Below are 21,425 nucleotides of genomic sequence, written 5' to 3'. Positions count from 1 at the left end.
CCTTTGAAAAACAAGGCAAGACAAAAAAAAAAAAAAAAAAAAAAAAAAAAAAGGAAGAAAAAGAAGGTAAGAAAACAAGTTGAAACAAAAATACTGGGACCCTACTTCGAACCAAATCCTGGCCCGGGGTCTGCAGGTACTGGGCTGACACTATGTTTTAGTGGGAGGTCTCCCAGTAGGAGACAATTTTAGTTCGCTCCTCCATGGCAGACAACTTCCAATCAGGAGATGCAGAGGAGGGGGAAAGGCTGGGGGTCAGGAGGAGAGAAGCGTGTTTCGGAGAAGACAGTGTATTGAGTGGATCTGGTCAGGAAGCCTAAGTGCATATTCTTACTTGCCATTTGCCAGCTTTGTGACCTTGAGAAAATTGCTCAACGTCCCTGAGGCTCAATTTCTTTAATCTGCAAATACCACCTGAAGATTAGAGTGAATGTTCAGGAAATGCATCCATCTCCACCTGCCAGCTTCTTTTCCCACCCTTGCTCTCTGGCCCATGGAATGTAAGAGAGAGGTATTTTCTGTGAACAAGTAACACTGACCTTTATTACCTGCCTGGCTTCACCCACGACTTCTTCCAAAAACTGTTTACCTGGACAGAGGCAGCTCCTGGGACCCATGTGTGGGACTACAGTGCCCAGATGTCTCCTGTTGGCCCCATGCCTTAGAGAAGAGACTGGTCACAGCCAATAGGTAAGTCCCTTAGGAGCAGTCTGGACTGGCCAGACTGCTTAAAGTTTATTGTCTGTTTCATATCCTTCATGTACCTTACCATTCTATTCCCCTTCATCCTAACTTTTTTTGTCTGGACTCTACTCCCAGCCTCAACTCCATCCTGCTCATTCTGCTACCTTTTCACCTTCTCAGAGCCTGGTTCCAGTCTTACCTGATTTTAAAAATGAATCTGTCCTTGGTGACCTCCTCAAGCAACCCCTGATCAAGTCCCTTGACTCCATATTCAATGCCTCCTGTGGTCTGGCCCCAGCCTTATCTTCCCCTGGTCCCCTTCATGTTCTCCCTTCATATGCCATCCAAACAGGACAACTTGCCTCATGACTTCCTGTCTTTTTTTTTTTTTTTTTTTAGATTTTATTTATTTATTTGACACAGAGAGAGAGATCACAATTAGGCAGAGAGGCAGGCAGAGAGCAAGGGGGCAGTAGGCTCCCTGCTGGGCAGAGAGCCAGATGTGGGGCTCGATCCCAGGACCCTGAGATCATGACCTGAGCCGAAGGCAGAGGCTTAACCTACTGAGCCACCCAGGTGCCCCATGACTTCCTGTCTTTGAGCCTTTGCCCTGCTGTGTCACTCTTGGAATGGTCTCTCTCTCTCCAGGCCGAAGGTCAATATCCAGCTTAAAGCCTGCACTCCCAAGATGCCACGCCTGGCCCTCTCCTACCTGTTCAGCTTTTTGCTTCTCTGTGCTGGGGTTGGGGTCCATGCCTTGGAATGTCTCAGCACCCGTCCCTTATCTCTTGGCGTTGACCACTTTCTACTTCATATTGTAGTTAGTTGTATATAAGTTGTTATTTAAGCAGAACCATAAGGGCAAATGCCCGTGGGAGGAAGACATGATATAGGGAAGTCCAGAGAGGAGGGAAAATAAAGTCAGCTTTCACCTCAAGGGTCTATGGGAGGAGGACAGGGAGAGAGAGAAAAGCAGAGGGAGGGGCTGGTGAGAAGCGGGGTGCCTGCAACTCCTGAGTTAAAGTGCCATTTCTGAGGACCTCTCTGGTTTGAGGAGAAAGCTGATGAGGAAGGTGAGGGGGAGAGGGCACTTCTGCCTGATTCTCGTTTGGACTTCTGGGAAGAGACCTCCTCACAGGCATCCTCTCTGCCCCCGCCTCCCTGTGCTCTATCAGCCTCAGCCCAGAGAGCCTGATTCTGCACTCTGGAGACGCCTTCTGTTTTCCTGTGACATGGAAAGGAAGCAGAGGCCTCCATAAGTGCCTGAGGGGCAGTCGGAAGTTAGTGGAGAGGTGGCTGGGGCTCTTGTTAAGGAAGGTTGTTGCCGCCAGGCCCAGGTGACCCTTCTGTCAGGGGCCTCTCACATTCAGTCAGAGACTGGTCTGACCCAGGCAGACCTCAGTGAGGTTGGCAGTGCCAGTGAGAGAGGCAGGCATGAATACATGACAATGTAGGATGGGTTGTAAGACTCTTTCTCAGTTCCTCCTAGATACCTGTTTTAATTCTTTCTTTAGGGTCTCAGGAACAAACAAACAAAATCCACCTAACCAGAACACAAATGATTTTGTATTAGAAATCCACATGCTTTACAGCTCCAGCCAATAAATAACATCACACAATAGACTAATAGTAATATTAAATATAGAGTAAACTGCATATTCAATAATAGGCCCTATATTGGGGGAGAGTTTCTAACAACTCTCTCATAGGACATCTCATTTTTAAGTTCATTACTAAATTTTAGAATCCACTAACAGTCATCTTTGATCCCAGGCAACATGATTCAATGTGGAATTAGGAAGGAAGTGTCACAGAGTCCTCAGCATTTAGCCCCATGTCTGCTGAGCACAAGGGAGGGTCGGGGAACGAAGGACATGTGCGAAGGTGAGATAATTAACTTCCAGCAGGGGCTATGAGAGGCAGCAGAAGGGGGTATTGAGCTGGACCTTGAAGAATGAGCTGTGGTCTATCTGAGAGAGAAGGTAGGGGTGGGCATGCCAGGTATAGGGAACAGCATGTGCAAAGAGATGGAAGCATGAGGAAGCATAGTGGATTTAGTGGTAACACTTGGTGATATTTGGGAGGATAGATTCAACTGTTAATGACAGTTATTTTATAACAAGCGCTCATAGATTACATGTTTTACATTTACCCATTCTATTCTGATGATGACCCTATGAGGTAGATACTATCATTCCCACTCAATGAGGAAGCTGGGGCACAGAGGGCTAATAACGCTCAGGTCATGTAGCTAGGAAGTGACTGAATCAGGAATCAAAGCTAAGTAGCATGTCGCACTAGGTTAACCATCTCTCCATATTATCTCATTTAATCCTTCCCAGAGTGATGCCCTGAGGTATAGATACTGACAGTATAGAGGCACAGAGATGTTTGCTAATATGCCCAAGACCACACCTCCGGGAAGTAGAGGAAAAGAGATTCCAACTCAGGCAGAATCTGGAGCCCACTTATAACCTTGTATCTGTTGACCTCCAGGCCACTGACTGAACTATTGAAATTGCTGGCTTTTAGATAGCTGATTTCCCCTTGAGAGGTTGGGCTACATGAGGGCAGGGACCATGCATAATTGCTTGTCATTGTATCCCTAGCATCTCGCATGCTGTCCAGCACATGAGTGCCCCATCTGTAGAGTATTTGTATTTTAAACCATTAAGAGGCAGCACAGTGAACTCCTTAGAGCCCAAACTCCAAAGCCAGCCTCTCCGGGCTCACATCCCAGCTCAGCCACTTCTAGCGGTGTAATCTTAGGCCAGTTTCTTCACTCTTTGTACCTGTGTCTTTATTACGAAAATGATGATAATAATAGCACTAGCTTTATCAGGTTGTTGTACTGAGTCAGCGCACAGAAAGCATCTAGGTGAAATTCTCATGTGTAATGCATTCTTTGTAAGTTTTTGCTAGCATTCTTGGTGCCACCCAGTTGCCCAGTGTCTGTTTTAGGGAACAGGGAGACATCATCTTATAACTCAAATGATAGATTGGTAGCTCTCTCCAGCAAGTTTGGAGCTAAAGTTGGGTCTAAAGAAAAGGGAAGAAATACAGCGGTTTTGGGTGTTTGTGAACAGTTGACAAAGATGATATCTGACCCAAAACTGCCTTCAGAATGCTTATCCCTGGACTCTGGAAGCCCCTTCGCCGTATATTGCATGCATCTCTCTTACTGTGCCATGTGTTATAGGAAGGCATGGTTTAGGGAAACGATGCAGGTTTTAAATTTTACCTCTGCCAGTGAGTAGTGGTGTCACTTCAGGTAAATTCCCTAATCTCAGCTGTGTCTGCAATGAAGTGGGGATTATGTAAAAAAAACCTACCCCGAGGGGTGCAAATTCAGGGGAGTGACCTAAGTATCTGACATGGCGCTGGCATTGAGCAGACCAACACACATTTGCCACCCCTTCCTTCCAGCCCATTGTTTGCCTCTTCTTCATTGCTGAAATCTCCCACAATGCCTTGCAGAGAGTAAGTGCTTCACACAACACTTGATGAGTGCCTGAAGGAAGGGTTGTTAAAGGCCCTGAGATGGTTTTGAAGATGTTAAAACAAACTATGGGGGAGGAGGGAGGAACAAGGGAGAATGAGTGGGGGGCCACGAGGGGACCTTTCCGTTTTATGGTAAACACAGTAAAATTTACTTTTAGAAGTTAAGGCAGAGCCTTACTGGGGAGATGAGGGCAGCCAAGGTGGCTCCCAGAGTCTGGGGGGGCGGGGAGGAACTGGAAGAAGGAGGTGGATGAGAAGCTGTCTTCCTGTGCTAACAGCCAGTCCCAGCCTTCCCTGGATGGGTAGGCCAGGAGCTGCCAGTGCCTGGGAAGCAAGCGTGGGTGACCTGGGCTGCAGATGGAGCTAGTGTGTATGAGAGGGAGAGGACACTGCTAAAGGCTGGGTCTTGGGTCACTATAGCAAGGGACAGGCTGATCCAGCTCTAGTAGGTCAGAAGCAGGGTGGCTGACATTCCTTCTCAAATTATAAAAATACACATCTCTCATGCTTGTCAAGGGCTTTGTAATTTGCACATTCTGTAGGATGACAATGGAGTTACCCATCTGATCCATGAGGCATCATGATCCATAGATGCCATTACCTCATGTGACTGATGGGGAGTTTCAGGGTGTCAGTGGGATTTCTGATGAACCTGCAGTAGGTTGTATACAAAGATGAGGGTGCAATTAATTTCCTCTGTGGTTAAAAAGGGCACATTAAGCTAGTTCTTAAAGGATGAGCTGTTGTCCATCAGAAGGAGAAGGCAGGGCAGGATTTTTCTGGCATAGGGAATAGAATTTGCAAAGGGATGTGAGCATGAGGAAGCATGGTAGACTTAGTGATAGTAATAGTAACTATCCCTAACATATTTTGACAACATACATGTGCTAGGCACTGTTTAGAAGCTTCACATTGGGTTAAATCAATTCTCACAATGGCATGGTCTGGTAGATGCACTTGGATCTCCATTTCACCGATGAGGAAATGGAGGCATAGAGAGGTAAGTGATTTCCTTAAGGTCCCAGTGGTAACAAGTGGTGAGTTCCTAGGCCTGGAACCTAGTCAAGACAGGCAAGCAGGGTGATCAAGGTGTGAAGGGATAGGTGATAAGGGATGAAACATATGGTTAAAGAGGTGTAGTGGGCCAGATGAAAAAAGAAGCCAAAGGTATTTGGATTCTATCCTGTTGGCAATGGGGGGCCATGGATAGTCTAAGCAGGTGATTGTTAGAAAAATCGGTGTGGCACAGGGCAGAGGGTGAACTGGAGAGAATGAGGTCATTATGGATGTACTGGGGGGACAGCCAGACCCTTTGTTCTTATATGTGGGCCAGGCTTCTCCTTCATCTGGATATCCAATGCCCACTCTGAAGTTCAAGTCCATACACCAACAAGACATGGGCTATATCATGAGCTCTCCTGGGAGACAAGGGTCCCATGTGGACCCTATGATATAGCTGTGGCACTTTCTGCATCACATTCTCTGTGTCCAGTGACTGCATTTCAGCTATTTCTATATTTCTTGGATTGCCAGACACCCTTTACCTCTATATTCAGCACACTAGCTAGATTCCTTATTTCCCCAGGAGTACAGGCCAGTATTAGAGTCCTTATGAAGACACTTCAGAAATTCTCACTGGAAAGCTCTTCCACCAAGAATAACTATAGACAAGTGTCTGCTCTAGACAGATATGCTGCTTTGCTTTGTTCTTCACGTAAGCATGGGCTGACCTGGCCAGGCACCCATAGTGGCAAGTCAGGTGACAAGTGATACCCACTAGTCCCAGCTCTGAAACTAGATGTGTGACCTTGGGCAAATCATTGTACCTTTCTGTGCTATAACCAAGAAAGAGGAGGTTCTACTAGACAATAAAGGCAATGTCTCTATTCTCCTCCAGCAAACAACATTTGTTGTTTCTAGAACTTTACTTTCAAGTGTCTGATTTCACTGATTCATGTAACATGTTTTTGTAACTCCAGGCACTGTGCTAGGTGCTAGGAACACAGTGGTACAAGGCAGAGAGAGCCCTAGCTATTATTCTGGCTCATTGTTTACAGTGACTGATTCCATCTAACATCCATGAGCTGAGCACTTATTACTTTCCCGATCTTTTGGTAGAAGTTGTGGCAGACACAGAGAAGATGAAGACATGGTGCATGCTCTAAAGAAGCTTTTTGTCCAAAGCTACCACCGTAAGGGGAGACCAGCCAGCTACATGTGGACAGAGCCAACTTCTTAAAAGGTATTGTTTTTACCCTTCACCTGTAAGTATAATCAGATAAGTAGCCATGCCAGACCGTTTCTTTTGGGCATTCCTTCCAGGTCAACCCATCTCTGATAAGGTCCCCAGGAGCATGGCGTTGTAAAATGAACATGGCTCAGCGTGCCCACAAGATGGCGGCATTCTAGTATTTTCCCAAACAGCCAAGGTCATTGGGAAACCGTGCCCTCTGTTGGTGTGGAGGAGACCCTTCATTTCCTACAAGGGCTGAGAGGAGGTCTCATCACCAGTGTTCAGTGAACATACTGATCTTCTGGAAAAACCTGGGGGAATGGGGAGCAATGGTGGCCAGACAAAGGAAAAAGGTACTAAATGTCACTTACTCAATCAAACAAATCTTTCTGGATGCCTTCCCTGAGCTTCCCCATCCCTAAGTTGTGTTTGATGATCTCCTCTGTGCTCCTCCACCAGAGCACCTACCATATTGAAATTCCATTGTTCATTTATTAGTCTTCCTCTTTGATCCAGCTAGGACCATGTTCATTTCCTCTCAGAACCCCTGATGTCTATGCAAAATCAAACTCGAATGAGCACAAAGCTCTTTGTTGAATGAATGAAGTTTATCCTAAGAAAGAACTTAAAATAGACTCTCGCTTGAATATCATCACCCAGGTTAAGGGCATCTTGGGCCATTAATATCCTTGTCCTCAAAAATGGAAGTTGGAAAGATGGGAGATCAAGAGATGCACTCCAAAACACACTAATGTGAGTTGTTGGAGGAATGGCCAGGATCACCTTTACATCTACCTCTGCTCAAAAGAGATCAGCTTGTCCACCTAGCCAGAGAATCAAGGTCAAGAAGATGGAAAACTTGGTGAGTCTGGTGCCCACTGGAGAAAACTGCGGCCTTTAATCTGGGTTTTTACTTCACTTCCATCTTTAACCAGGGAGGGAGGCATGAGTTTTAGCACTGACATAGGGTCCATTAGCTGGAACAAGCGAGTTCAACCTGCTCCTTTGCCACCTTCCATTGAGGCCCCCTGTCCTGGCGTCTGGCACCTCCACCTCTGCTGCTGGAGCTCCAGTAAAGAGGAAAGCAGTCAGAGGCACTCTGAAGGGCCCAACCTCCTTGCATTCCAGCCCTGGCCAAAACCAGCTCGGGGAACAAGTGGAGAGCCCCTCTTGGAGGAAGTGATTCAGAAACCGCGATGGCCTGGCGGCCCGCCGTGACTCACAGCACATCAATGGGGGAATTGTCTGTGGAGGCTGAGAATACCAAAGCTCTTTTCTTTCCTTCCTTTCTCTTTTTTTTCCTTTTCTTTTTTGCCCTCCCTTGGCGGCACTGCGGAACACCAGGGCTGCCCAGAAACATGTGTTTCTCATCATTGGCTCCAACAGCCGCCTTGGAGGACCGGGGAGCAAACAAGACCGAGAGGGAACAAGCCCCATGGGGCAGCTGTAGCAGTTAAAGGGGGCCCTTCTCTTTCCCTGTGCCTGAGTCCTATTTCACCTTCCTCATCAACACTGACATCCCCAAAGAGCATCTGGAATGGAGGAGAAAAGAATTTTGCATCCGGGAGAAAACTTAGGAGTATGTCTCTTCCAGTACCTTTGTCTACAGATGAGGAAGCTGATGCCCCAAGAAGGGAAGTAAGTTGCTTGCCAAATACCCTTATAGCCAAGTTACAGCTGACGTCTTGATGCAGTGACTGCATTTTCCTGTACCTCAATTCAGGAAATGTGGTTGACAAAGGATGAATTTTTTTTTTTTTTCATGAATAGCAAAAACTGAGAAGTTGCACTAAGTCTCATTATAAATCTATCAATTGTCCTTTTCCCCTTATCTACCAGTCTCAGGAAACTGGTCTGCACAAGGTCACTTGTGAGGTCATTTGCAAAACCTACAGGCCGTTTTGCAGTCTTCATCTGACTGGCTATCTCGGTAGCATGTGGGTTTTCATGCTCACTTTTGCCTCCCTACCTCTCTAGTTTCTCCTTATCGGCATCCTTTGCTCTCCACCTGGCTTGCAAATGTCCAAGCTGCAGAGAGTTCTGTCCTAAGCCCACATCCATGTTCATGGTTTCAGTGCCTAAAAATTAGCTGATGACTCCCCGATCTTCACTACAGTTGTTCATCTTTTTTGGGCTACAAACATGTATAGCTGCCTTCTCAGCATCTTCTCTGGATGCCCCAAACTGAACTCACCCTTTTCCTCCAAACCTCTCTGATTGCTTTGACTCAATTGCCAAACAATGATGGGAAGAGGATGGCTAATATTTCAAAGCATGTGCTTTGGGATCTCATAGACCTGGGCTCGACTCCCAGATATGCCACTTAACTAGCTATGGGGCCTTGACTAAGTTACTTAACCATCTGTAAAATGGGGATAATAGAAATACCTCCTTCATAAGACTGTCGTTAAGAGGAAATGGGCTGGGCTCCCTGGGTGGCTCAGTGGATTAAGCCTCTGCCTTCTGTTCAGGTCATGATCCCAGGGTTTTGGGATAGAGCCCCAGTCGGGCTCTCTGCTCAGCAGGGAGCCTGCTTCCTCCCTCCCCTCTCTGCCTGCCTCTCTGTCTACTTATGATCTCTCTCTCTCTCTCTCTCTCTGTGTCAAATAAATAAATAAAATCTTAAAAAAAAAAGAGGAAATGGGTTAATTCAATAACAACAACACAATACCTGGCACATAGTAAATGCTCAATACATGTGAGCTATTATTTTTATTATGCATCTCAGTACCTTCCCCATTTGAGCCACACTGAATTCTTACCGTTACTTAAATACAAAAGGCTTTTATTACTTCAGGCCATTCTCCTCATTTAGGATGCTATTCATACTTTTCTCTGAGGTAAACTCCTACTCACCCATCAGACTGAGTCCAACTGTCATTGCCCTTATAAGAAACGAGCAGCTCATTCTTTTGTTCTTATAGAGCACTTTGTTCCACTGCCATAGCATTTATTTTACAGAGTTCTAAGTCCTAAGAAAGCTCACTCTCAGGCCTCATCTCGCACTGCCTCTCCCATCACACTCAGCTCAACAGTATACAAGTGCCCAAGAGAGCCACACTGTTGCATATCTTGGGGCCTTCCTATCGGCTGCTTGCTTTGCTTGGAAAGCCCTTCCATTCAGGAGACATTCTCCTCTAGAGATACTTCTTCCGAGCAACTGTCCTGGAAGCCTGAGGTTGGGTTAGCTGTCCTTTCTTTGTGTCTCCATAGGGCCTACTCACAGTTGTGTTACAGTGAGTAACACAACTCACTGGACTCCATTTTCAGTGCTGAATTATTTGCCTTCTCCATTGGACTTTACTGTGTCTTCCTCATGACAAATACTCATTGAACATGTGATATGTCCCAGGAGCTGTGCTTGGTCCCACACGGCATGAATGGATGAATGCATTTTCTATTTCAATGTCTATTCTCCCTTCAAACTGTGAGCTTCTGAAGATGGTGAATGGACAAAATGAGAGGAGATGGGAACTGTCAAGGAAAAAACCCACTCACGGCCATGGGCTAGGTATTAGAGAATGACTTGTTCTTACAGTAATACTCATCCCACAAACATCTGATACATACCTAGTATGCATCATGACCTGTACTAGAACTGATCCAAATGCCTTACAGTCTGAAGGCAGAAGAGAGCCAAGGCAATGCAAGCTTTATGGGCAGTGTGATCTGTGCCATAATGGTGTTTGCAGAGGGAGACTTACAGTAGGGTGAGCTTCCTGGATGTGTGTCCTGGGCAGGTGCACAGAGCCCCATGCTCAGAAGGGCTCCATGCTTGGTTTAAGTCTCTACTGTGTCCACTCCGAAGTTCTTAATAATCTCACCTTTGAGTTTGTGTAGAGTAGGTGGTGACAATGGAGCATATACACGAGCAAAGGGGCCTGTGTGCATGCACATGTCCCCTGCTGTTCCTTGCCATCTCCTTCACAGACAGCCTCCTGATGCCACATGAGAACAGAATCCCAGTGGACCTGTGATACATGGGAGTTCAGTGAGACTCAAAGTGAGTGCAAGCTATGTGTGTGATATCTACAGCTGAATAAGTAGGGAGTGCTGACAGCCCTGAGAGGCCATGCTTGCTGTGTGAACTGGCACTTGCTTCCAATGCAGAAAGAAGACAATTGGTGTTCTAAGAAAAACAACCAAGAAATCCTCCCATAGTCTTTCCTACTGGCCCGCAACTTCTGCTGAAAATGATAACACAGAAGGAAAGGAAAAGATAAGGAAATCCAGAGTTCCTTTTTCTAGTCCTTCCTTACTCATCAGTCAGCCAGAAGTAGAGACTGCTCATAGAATGCATGCATACTGAGAAGTGGAATAAAACAGTGGAGCTAGCTTTTTGTTGCATTTCCACTATTCATCCACGTATACACATACATGTGTGTAAGCTATGAAATATGAATTGTGTCATTTCATTGATTCTACATATGAGCTAAATGCTCTTGTATTTACATATAAAGTTGGCATTGCACAATCTAAAAACAAGTGGTTAATATTCATGTTAATAATTTAAAAATTAACATCTGTAGTTAGAATGATACTGAATAGCAGATTTTAAAAAACCTATGACAAGTTAGAGAGGCCATGGAAGAAAGGAAAATTTTTATGTTTTAGTACCTTCAATGGTATAGTTTTCCTGCATTTTGAACAAGTGACCCTGCAAATTATGTGGCCAGCCTGGACTGAGAGAGAGGAAAGTGTCTTTGAATTATAGCTTTGAGTAGTGCATATGAGGAGCACCTCAGTGGTCCCCTGGTCAGGCCTCCTCTGCTCATCACCCACCATACTGCATTTGAAGAAGCTGAGAGGTAGAGGTGGTCTCAAGGTCATCCAAGATGCAAATGGTAAGCCAGGACTAGAACTCAGGTCACTTGACCCCATTCTTAAGTCTAGTGTCCTGCACATGATATGTGCTTTTCCTTCTGTCAGGAATCCTACCTTAGGACTTGGAAATAAGATATTCCTATGGAAGTGAAACCATCTATGCAGTACATGGGGGCTGATATGCAAAGTACTATTGGTTTCTATCCATGGCCAGGAAGGCTTGACCAACACTTGGTTAAAAGTAATACATTGTGTTTCAGGGAAAATCAAGTGGACAGTGTTTTTGTCCTCATCTTTCTTGACTTAGCAGCAATAGTCAACCCAACACTTGATTTGCTTGGCCTCCCACATTCCACCTTCCTTAGGCTCTACTTTCCTGACTTTGTAACATTAAAGTGTCTTGGGGTCAGTTCTCTGACCTCTTCTCTTTTTCTGTCCATGCTCATTCCTTAAGTGATCTCATCTAGTCTAATGGGTCTTAAAACAACCTACATGCTAATGACTCATCTATTTATATTTCTAGCCCTGACCTCTCCCTGAATTCCTTCTAACATATCTGATGGCCTATTGGACATCTCTACTTCAGTGTTTAATAGGAATCACACATTTGAGATCCAAAATTCTGCCCTGAAAGTGCTCCCCACCTTAGTTAATGGCAGCTTAATCACACTAGTTGCTCAGGTCAAAACCTTGCGGTTGTCCTGATTCCTTATCTTTCACATTTCATGTCTAACCTAAAAGGTCTCCCTTCAAAATATACCCAGAATCTGACCATTTTCTACTACCCCACTGCCTTGCTTTGGTCCAAGCCACCATCATCACTCACCTGGATTATTCCCACAACTTCTGGACTGGTCTCCCCATTTTTGGCCCTCATTTCTCTTTTAGCTGGAATGATCTCTGTTTAAACCATGTGTCAGACCATGTCACCCCTCTGCTCAAAGCCTCCCAATCATTTCTCAGTTAACTCTGAAAAGCAGCCCAACCCTTATCATGGCTGCAGAGCCTGCCAGCATCCAGTCCTGGGGCCTCTAAGAACTTAGCCCTCAGTTGCCCGCACCCCCCCCCCATTTGCTGGCTCTGCTCCAGTCATGTGCCCTCCTTGCTCTTTACCAGCATCTCTCCCACCTTTGGGCCCTTCTCCTTCTGTTCCCTCTGTGGGAATGTTCCTTCTCCAGAAATCTGCAAAGCTCATTCCCTCACTCCCTACAGGTCATTACTAAATGTCACCTTCTCGTGAGGGCTTTCCTGATCACCTATGGAAGACTGTAACCTGCTCCTTCCCCAGGCACATTATCTGTTCCTTTTTTTCTCTGATCTTAATTTCCTATCATACTTATCACCATTTATTATATCATGTAGCTGGCTTTGTGTTCTGTTGATTGTCTGTTTTCTCCCATTAGAATGTAATTGCTTGGGTGCCTGGGTGGCTCAGTTGGTTAAGGGTCTGCCTTTAGCTCACGTTATGATCCCTAGGTCCTGGGGTAGAGCCTTGCATTGGGTTCCCTGCTCAGTGGGGTGTCTTCTTGTCCCTCTCCTTCTGCTCTGCCCCACATTGTGCTCTCTCTTAAAAAAAAAAAAAAGAATGTATCTGCTTATCTGTATATTTTTGTGCATTTTACTCAAGTGTCTGAGCCTGTCATGAGAGCTAAGGTATAGACCACCTACAGCCAATGATTTGCCCAGATATAATGGACTCCTCAGCCATGCTCCATGAGCCTCTTTGACTTCATATTCCAGCTTCTGCCTGAAATGTGCTTTGCCATGGGTTGAAAAGTCAGGCCATCTTTCAAGGCTTGGTTTAACAGTCATATCCTCTTAGAAGCTTCCCGTGACCTTCACCTTCCTTCACCTTAATTGACCTACTCTCTTCCAGAAAACTAAATAAAATAAAATAAAATAAAATAAAAACAAGTTAGAGCCTTTATATGACTGCTCATGGGGAAGAAAGTGAATACACACTGGAAGACTGGAATACAAATATATATGCTCATAGGGAAGAAAATGAATACACACTGGAATACAAATATAAATATATAGAATATTTATCATATATATATAAATATATATATATATGATATGTATATTCTATATATATAGAAGGCAGCTGGTCATTTAGCAAATTAAAATGTGCACACACTTTGACCCAACAATGAACTTTAAGGAACTTACTCTACAAAAATCCTGAGCAAGTATACAAAGATATGTGTGCCAAGACTTTGTACACTTTGTAGCACTGCCAGCAGGGGCTGGTTTAATAAACTTTAGTTCTATAGAATACTCCATGCTGATGGAAAATATGTCAAGATATTTGTTAGGTGAAAACTGCCAAATAGTATGCAAGATGTTATCTCATTTATATTAAAGAAAGAATGATGGAAGAAAGAAGAGAAGGGAGGGTGCATGACAGGAGAAAGGAAAGAAGGGAGGGCCTAAGGAGGGAAGGAAGGAAGGAAGAAAGGAAAGAAGAAAGGAAGGAAGGAAGGGAAGGCAAAATGAAGAAATGAAGTAGTTGTATATTGTATGAATTTGGTTCTAAAGTATGAGAATAAGACCAAGATGATGCATGTGGTAAAAATTATTCTGAAAAATCCCAATATAACCTATAAGAGGCAATATATCACAGACCTGTACCCTTGGGGCTAATAATACATTATATGTTAATAAAAAAAAGAGACAATATAAAATTCCATCACCTCTCAATGTTTTCCTCCAACATTGGAACAGATTTTTTTTTTTTGTCTTTCCATTGACCACCAGATAAAATAATTATTAGACTGTATTTAGGGCCTATGCTGTGAGAACTACCCACTTCGTTGTAAAATGCTAAATGTCCCTTAATTGTTATCAGTTCCTGTGGGAGCAGAAGGGGATGCATCTCTCTTCTTGGGCCTCCTCTCAAGTGTCTGTTCTTGGAGGAGAAAGTAGGAACTTCCTGCACTATTTAAATTGCTTATCTGTCTCTATTCATTTTTCTTTCCTCTGAGCATATTTAATTATGTTTGGTGTGACTCTACTATATGTATGTGCCATTTACTTTTTACTTTTATTCTTTTTTAGTGTTTGAATTCTATATGAGCACATATTATTTTTATAATGAGTAATGAGATAAAAGTTTGAAAATCAACTCAAAGATGCAGAAAATAAAGCATATGTCAAGATTCTAAATTAGATTTTTAAAAAAAGTAATCAGTTGTGTACTGTGGGAAAAAAAGGGATGCCGTGGAAGTGGAATTGTTAATTGTTATTGTCTTTTCAATGAAAATGACAATTGGTTTTGTCTCTTCTCCCTCCCTCTTTCCTTCTTTCCCTTCTGTGGCTTTTGGTGTTGCTGGAAGCTGCTGGTATTTCAAGGAGGCAGCAAGATCCTTGCAGAACTGATATAAAGGGACTCCCTGGGCATGGAATTAAGACCATCCCAACACAATGCACGGCTCACAAAAACGCTCTAGGTTATCTATTTAGGAGGAGGGCAAGGATGAGGAAAAGGTAATAGGGTGTTTGTTTCCCATGACCCCTCTGTCTTCCAGGATCTTGCTCTCTGCTCCATAGAAGGCCTCAGTGCTCAGATGCTGCTGCCACTTGCCCCCACTGAATCCAGAGTGGGTCCAAGCTTGTGGTGCCTATGTCTCTAGGAGCCACATAACTGCAAGGACTCACTCTTGTGTTTCCCACACTCTTAGCACAGTCCTGACATCTAGGAGGCACTGGATGAAATAGCTGGCACTTAAAAAAAAAAAAAAAAGATTTTATTTACTTATTTAACAGAGAGTGAGAGCGCACAAGCAGGGGGAGTGGCCGGCAGAGGGAGAGGGAGAAGCAGGCTCCCTGCTGAGCAGGGAGCCTGATATGGGGCTCCATTCCAGGACTGTGGGATCATGACCTGAGCCAAGGGCAGACGCTTAACTGACTGAGCCACCCAGGTGCCCCTAGCTGATATTTACTGAGCTCTTACTATTACATGCCTGACTTAGGTTAACTGTTATAATTTCTCAAAAGTCCTATGAGGCAAGTACAGAAATCTCTATTTTTCAGATAAGGATACCAAGTCATTGAAAGGTTAAATAATTTCCTCAGGCTTGTAGATCTGGGACTTGAAACCAAGCAGTTAGACTCTAGGGCTAGTCCTTTTAACTACCATCCTACCTCCAAAAACTATGTGTTGAATAAATAAACATGATGAGTGGATCAGATCTGCCCTTATAAAGGTCCTGTCAGAAGATATTTCTCTAATAAAATGGGGGGTTGGAGTAGCATGTGTAGGAACTGAGTCATTCACACTTTCTAGCTTGTCATCTCTTGTGAGCCAGCAGGCTGGCTAGGGTTAGGGCCAAAATTCTTTGGGAAAGAGACAAAGTGAACCATAGGTTCTGTTCCAGAATTCTCTAACAGACCCATTTAGCCCCAACCTCCAAATGAGGTTCATTCATTCCAAACCACTAGTTTGGGGTCATAAACATTAAATGCAAAGAAGACAGTGGGGAAAGGAGAACAGGTTCTGAGAAAACCACCCTTTCCACTTGCAACAGTTCGAGTAATCAACTAGAAAAATGGCAGAACTATTAAAAGTAAAAATGATAACAATATGGTGGGTACAATGTTTTCTAATATCCAGTCTCCTCTTCTTCTATTGTTAAATACTATTAATTTATAGCTATATATATATTGCTTCCCAGACTCAAGGATGTATTTCCCAGGCTCCTTTCAAATCAGATGTGGTCAGATGACTATATTCTGGCAAGTGAGATTTAAGTGGAAGTGTCATATGACAGCTTCTGAGAAACTTCCTTAAGGGGAGATGACACAAATATTTTTTCCCTCTTCAGCTTTTTCTCCTTCCTGCTGGCTGAAATGCAGATGTGATGGCAGTAACAGAAGCAGCCATCTTGGGCCATAATACATCAATATCAACAATTCACAGATAAAGAAACTAAGAAGGGAGTGAAGGCAATAAGCCAGAAGGAAATGAGTCCTCAGGTTTTCATGGAGCAAAGCCATCAAGATGTGGATTACCTACTTTTGGACTTGAATGCACAAGAAAATTAAGCCTTCGTCATATTTTAAGGCATAATGTTTTGGCTCTCTGTTACTCCTACCAATTAATAGACATCATCATGTTTTCTTTGAAAAAGTCTAAATTGGTAGTCAGAAGACTTGTTTTATTTCTACTTTTGCCTCTATTTTATTATGTGATTCTAAATTATCCTGTTCCTAACCTAGAAGTTAGAACTAAATACAGCTCTTCTACATGTGTTGTCTGTTTTTATAGTAACATACATTTAATTAAAAGGAGAACAGAGATTTGTGACATGAATGCCAAAAAGGTCGAAGGGATATGGTTACACTGTTGTCTTTGGCTTTGGGTTACCAGGGGGAGGAGACCTCACCTTAATCAATTAATTTAAGTGCAAAGGAGAGTGTTCTGGTTCACAAAATCCAAGGGAAGTTAAAACACTCAAGTTACAGAATGCCCAGAGATGAAACTGGGTCTTAGAAAAGCTGGAAATTGTGTTTCTCCATGTCTCTTAACCCTACTTCTCTGTATTTCAGATTCCTTTTTTTTTTTTTAAGAGTTTATTTATTCATTTGACAGAAAGAAGGCAGGCACAAGCAGGGGAAGCAGCATACAGAGGGAAAAGGAGAAGTAGGTTCCCCGCTGAGCAGGAAGCCCAACACTGGGCTTGATCCCAGGACTCTGGGATCATGACCTAAGACAAAGGCAGATGACCAATCATCTGAGCCACTAGGAGCCTTTGTATCTCATATTCAATCTGTTGCTGTAGACTGACACTTAACACAAGTTTCACAGCATAGAGCAGAAAGTGATGACTCTCTTTCTCTATTCTGTTGTCAGGACTCTCAGGGAAGAACCCTGACTGGCCCATCTTGGTTCAGGGCTTTCCCTGGAGACCAATCAGTCTTGCCAGAAAGCATGCTGTGCAAGAGAACTGCTCCTGCAGAATGTGTGTGTGTGTGTGTGTTTGTGTGTACTTCATACAATGTGGAGACTGAATTTTATACAACTGAGTATGTGTTAATTCCATAATGAATGATGAGCTAAATATTTGGAGCAATGAGATATGTAGGGAGTGGGGAGTAGGAGGGCATAAGTGGGCACACTTTCTAAAAAGATGAACCTGGAAAGCATACCCCCTATATGAACACTATAGATGTTCAAGAATAATGAGAGTAATTCTGGTGGTAATGGAGCAAAGCATGATAGACCAGGTGGAAGCCAGGAGACCTGGTTTCTAGCCCTGAAAACTTAAAACTATTTAGCACATCCCTTTCTTTAGTAGGTCACAGTTTCCACATTTGCAGAGTGATGAGGTTAAATTAGCCTGAATTTGCTCCATTGTTTTTGAAAGGTATTTTTTTTTTTTTAATTTACAGAGGTTCTTGGGGTGTTGGTTATGATGCTGGAGATCCTCACTAGGTCTTCTTTCCATGCCCTACAAAAACAAACATCCTCTTACCCATATACATATTGACACATTCACTCACACATACTTACTCTCACACACCTTGCACCCCCACTCCCACACATACATTCAAACACATATGGTGGACCATGAATCATCAGTTTGCTGGACTGGATGATCTTGTGTGTTCCTTACAAGTTCTAAATGTACATGAGTCTTTACAAATTGGGAACTGCCTGAGGCTTTGAGCCTAAAATTCTAGAGAGCAGCAGTTTATACAGAGAAAAGTAATGATGATGAAGGTCCAAACAAATGTCTAGGATTTTCTACTCTCCTTTGCCTTTATTCTCCCATTTGCCATAGCCTGTGTCTTCTAGTGGCTGAAGGCAAAGTGCAATCTGTAGACCCTTGAGGAGCTGCACTTATGAAAAAAGGTCTTCATAAACCCTATTATACACAGTATCTTGCCCATCTATGAAGATCTCTACCTCTATCTTTAAATATATGTAGATTAGGGATAAAATTAAGATGTATGGTATTTTTTAGTTTGAGGCTATTTTCTAAATGAACAGTTACCAAAGTAGAGAAACTCTGGTGTGTGGGGTTTGAGAGAAATTTTGGTTGTCTTGGAGAAGGCTGGGAAGAGCCTTTCTCAGAGTTATGTTTTGGGTCAGGAGTCTTCTCCCCTTAAAAGCAGGTACGTTTCCAGTTTGTTGCTTAGGGCAGGAATGGTCCCATCATCCTCACAGGGTCTTCTGATGCCTTCACAGGACATGATTTCCCTCTGTCTGGTAAGAAGACAGATCCTGGCAAGCACAAAGCCATGCTGTCTCGAGCTGGCACCTTCCTGCGTGGGAACTCAAAGCCACTTTCAAGAGCCCTTTTCTTTCTGCAGCTTGTGAGCCAGGGAGGCGGCCAGCTGGGTGGTTCCCACATTGAGAAACTGGGTGGGGCCTGGGGAACCCTTTGGCCTTGGTTGAAGAGCCAGACCAAGGCCCCTCCCTGGGGATTCTATATAATGCAGAAATGGCCAGAGAAAGAGAGCTTTGTGGAGAGGGTCCCCTCCCATCAGGTCAAGACTGGTTGGCCCCTAATACTACTGTGGGCATAGAAAAGTGGCTGGCTGTTTTATCACTTGGCTAGGCTGGGTCCCAGCCCCTTTTGTGGGCCTGTATGGTGTGCAAGTAGGAGGTGGAAAATGGACCTCCATGGAGAGTCTGATGTGGATCTCCTATTGGGTGACATAAAAAAACAAAAACAAAAACAAAAACAAAAAAACCACTCCTTTTTCCTCCAGGGAAGTCGAGGAGGTTTAGCAAAACAAACAAAATCTCAAGATTGAGGGTAGGTGGGATGTTCTTTGGCAAAGTGGGAGTCATGTTTCTGAAAGGGGGTCCTCTATGGAGTGCTGAGTGCTGATAAAGGAGAGAGAAGAGAGGAGAGATCTCTATACATAGGACACTGTGTTAGAAAAGGAGAGGGATGAGCCAGGTGGTTTTTCCTTCATCATTGTCCTCTCCTCCTGAAAGGGACCAAGTAGCATGAGTCAAGGACTGCTCACCCAATATGGCCAAACAGGACCCTTACCACCATGGGTTTTGATGCAAAGCAATGGGTGATTTGTCATTGCACATGGATGAAATGACTGAATCTGAATGCCACGTTCCAGACACAATGTAGGAAAGAAAGATTTCCCCTGAATTAAGGAGTTCCCCATCTAGTAGGGAAAGAAGATGAGTCAATAGGCAAATATGATATAGCACCATGATAGAGGGGCACAAGGTGCTGTGCAGATCCTGGCAGGTGAACCTCTTCAGAATTTGGGGAGCCAGGGAAGCTTTCTGGAGGAAGCAATGTTTAAGCTGAGAGTTCAAGGATGAGGTGGGATTAGTCAAATGAACAAGGGGTGAGGGTGTTCTAGAAAGAAGGAATTGCACATGCAAAATCTTGGTGGTGAGAGAAAGAAGTTGAGCTGCTGGAGTTCAATATGGTTGAAGATTTTACTCTGAGTAAGTTGAGGAGAGATGATATGATGCTAGAGAAATGAGCTTGGGCCTAATCAGACAAGATGATGCCAAGGAGTTTGGACAGCATTCTGGGTTATGGAGGAGTCCCTGATGAGTACTGAGCCGAGGTGGCATGATCTGTGGTGAGCTTTGGAAGGATTGCTGTGGCTACCTATGGACATTGGGTTTGAAAAGGAAAAGACCAAAGGCTGGGCGCCAGGAACCCAACTCATGGGTGCTTCATATATATTATCTCAACTGTCACAAAAGCTTTAAGGAGTAGATCCTACTATGAATATCCCTTTTGAATTATCCCTTTTGAATGCAATGTCCATAGGCAGCCACAGCGAGCCTGCCACAGCGAGCCTGCCACAGCTCATGTCTGACCATGCCACTTGAGCTCAGGACACATTCCAGGCTTAAATAAACTGTCAGTGGCATGGGATTTGGATGCTGGGAGAGGGGAGAGGCTGGCTCCAGGGATGATGGGGAAGGAGAAAGGGGAGGCAAAAAGGATACCAGCTTTCTGGTTCAGTAGTGATTGAGCTCTCCAAGCTGTGAAATGTAACCTAGAGCTCTGATGAAGTCAGCTCTGCAGCCCATCTGACCCTGAGGAATGGTTCTGCAGCTGGGTTTGGGGTGGGGAGGATGTTCCTGTAAAGAGAGTGGTCCTAAGAGAAAGACTAGACTGTGGTTTGCATATTTATCAACTGTCTTCCCCACCAGAATGTTCTCACTACGACTGCAGACTTTGTTTGTATTGCTCTCTGTTGTGTTCCAGTTGATAGAATAATGCCTGGCACACAGGAGACTCAAAAAAATATATTTGTTCAATGGAAAAATGATGGAGACTACAGATACAGGGTCAGGGACTTTGCCATTCCAATGAGTGGAATGAAATTACTGGACCCCTTTGAGACGTCACAGCAATGTCATAAAATGATTCTGGTTTTATCATTCTCTTTTATCCAAGGGTGGCTAGGATGGTGGAAATGAGCTGCATGAAGAGAAGGATGGTGGCATTTGTATGAGTATATGAGTAAATGCAGTATGTAACCTAGGTAATCAATAAGTAAATACACAAACAGTGATAGCTGAGTAAGAGTTTCACTCTCATCATCAGCAGCAACACCATCCCCAGCTTGGACAGAGACCTCCCTGGGCGCCAGGAACCCAACTCATAGGTGCTTCATATATATTATCTCAACTGTCACAAAAGCTTTAAGGAGTAGATCCTACTATGAACACAGGTCTCTCTGACTCCTAAGACTACCTTTCCTCTATTCTGACCTCCCATTTCAGGTAAGAAATTTAAAAAATATGGTTGCACCAAAGACTGTGGGCAGAGGAAAACAAACAAACAAGCAAACAAAACCCTGCAATGTCCCAAGAGAACTCCAGGTTTGCTGGAGTCCAAATGGGCTGGAGAAATCTGCTTAGGGCCTGGCCTAGCTGGGTACTAAGTGGAAAAGAGTATCTTGCTGGTTGGTTTCTTTATCAAGAAATTATATGCAGGCCTGGTCATAGAGTTTCCAGACCTGACAAAACACCAAGAAACCTTCGCCTAGCACAACGTTTAGTTTTTCTCTGAAAGCACCCTATCGCTGAGTGCCCCACTGGGGAGAGCCAGGAACAGGTGCCTACGATGTTCTCTGCAGGGATCACAGGGTGGCCACTTGGAATTGTCCAGCGGCTGAGGCTGGGGTGATTCTTGGGCCAGATGATGGCTGGTGTCTGGTATGCTGGGTAGACACT

General features: G+C 44.2%; 1 protein-coding gene and 1 long non-coding RNA gene across 4 annotated transcripts in view; one reads left to right on the top strand and one right to left on the bottom strand.

The window, feature by feature from the left end:
- The window catches only part of LOC106004888, a 33,128-nt gene extending 16,579 nt beyond the window's left edge, over positions 1–16,549 (top strand). Inside the window, exons 2-4 of one of the 2 annotated variants that reach the window (XR_006607826.1) lie at positions 598–690; positions 6,304–6,427; positions 16,069–16,549. This is a non-coding gene — a long non-coding RNA (uncharacterized LOC106004888). Of the gene's footprint in view, positions 1–597; positions 691–6,303; positions 6,428–6,507; positions 8,891–16,068 lie in introns of those variants that run through there. The other variant, XR_001177953.2, reaches the window with a different exon arrangement.
- Positions 1–21,425, bottom strand: part of SYN3 (synapsin III) — a 447,511-nt gene that overhangs the window by 115,122 nt on the left and 310,964 nt on the right. The gene's annotated exons all lie outside the window — the stretch shown is intronic.

This window comes from Mustela putorius, unplaced genomic scaffold (genome assembly GCF_011764305.1).
Source record: "Mustela putorius furo isolate JIRA1106 unplaced genomic scaffold, ASM1176430v1.1 tig00000738_pilon_pilon_pilon, whole genome shotgun sequence".
Lineage (NCBI taxonomy): Eukaryota > Metazoa > Chordata > Mammalia > Carnivora > Mustelidae > Mustela > Mustela putorius.
The sequence above is the reverse complement of the archived record's forward strand: the minus strand, read 5'-3'. Positions and strand labels throughout refer to the sequence as shown.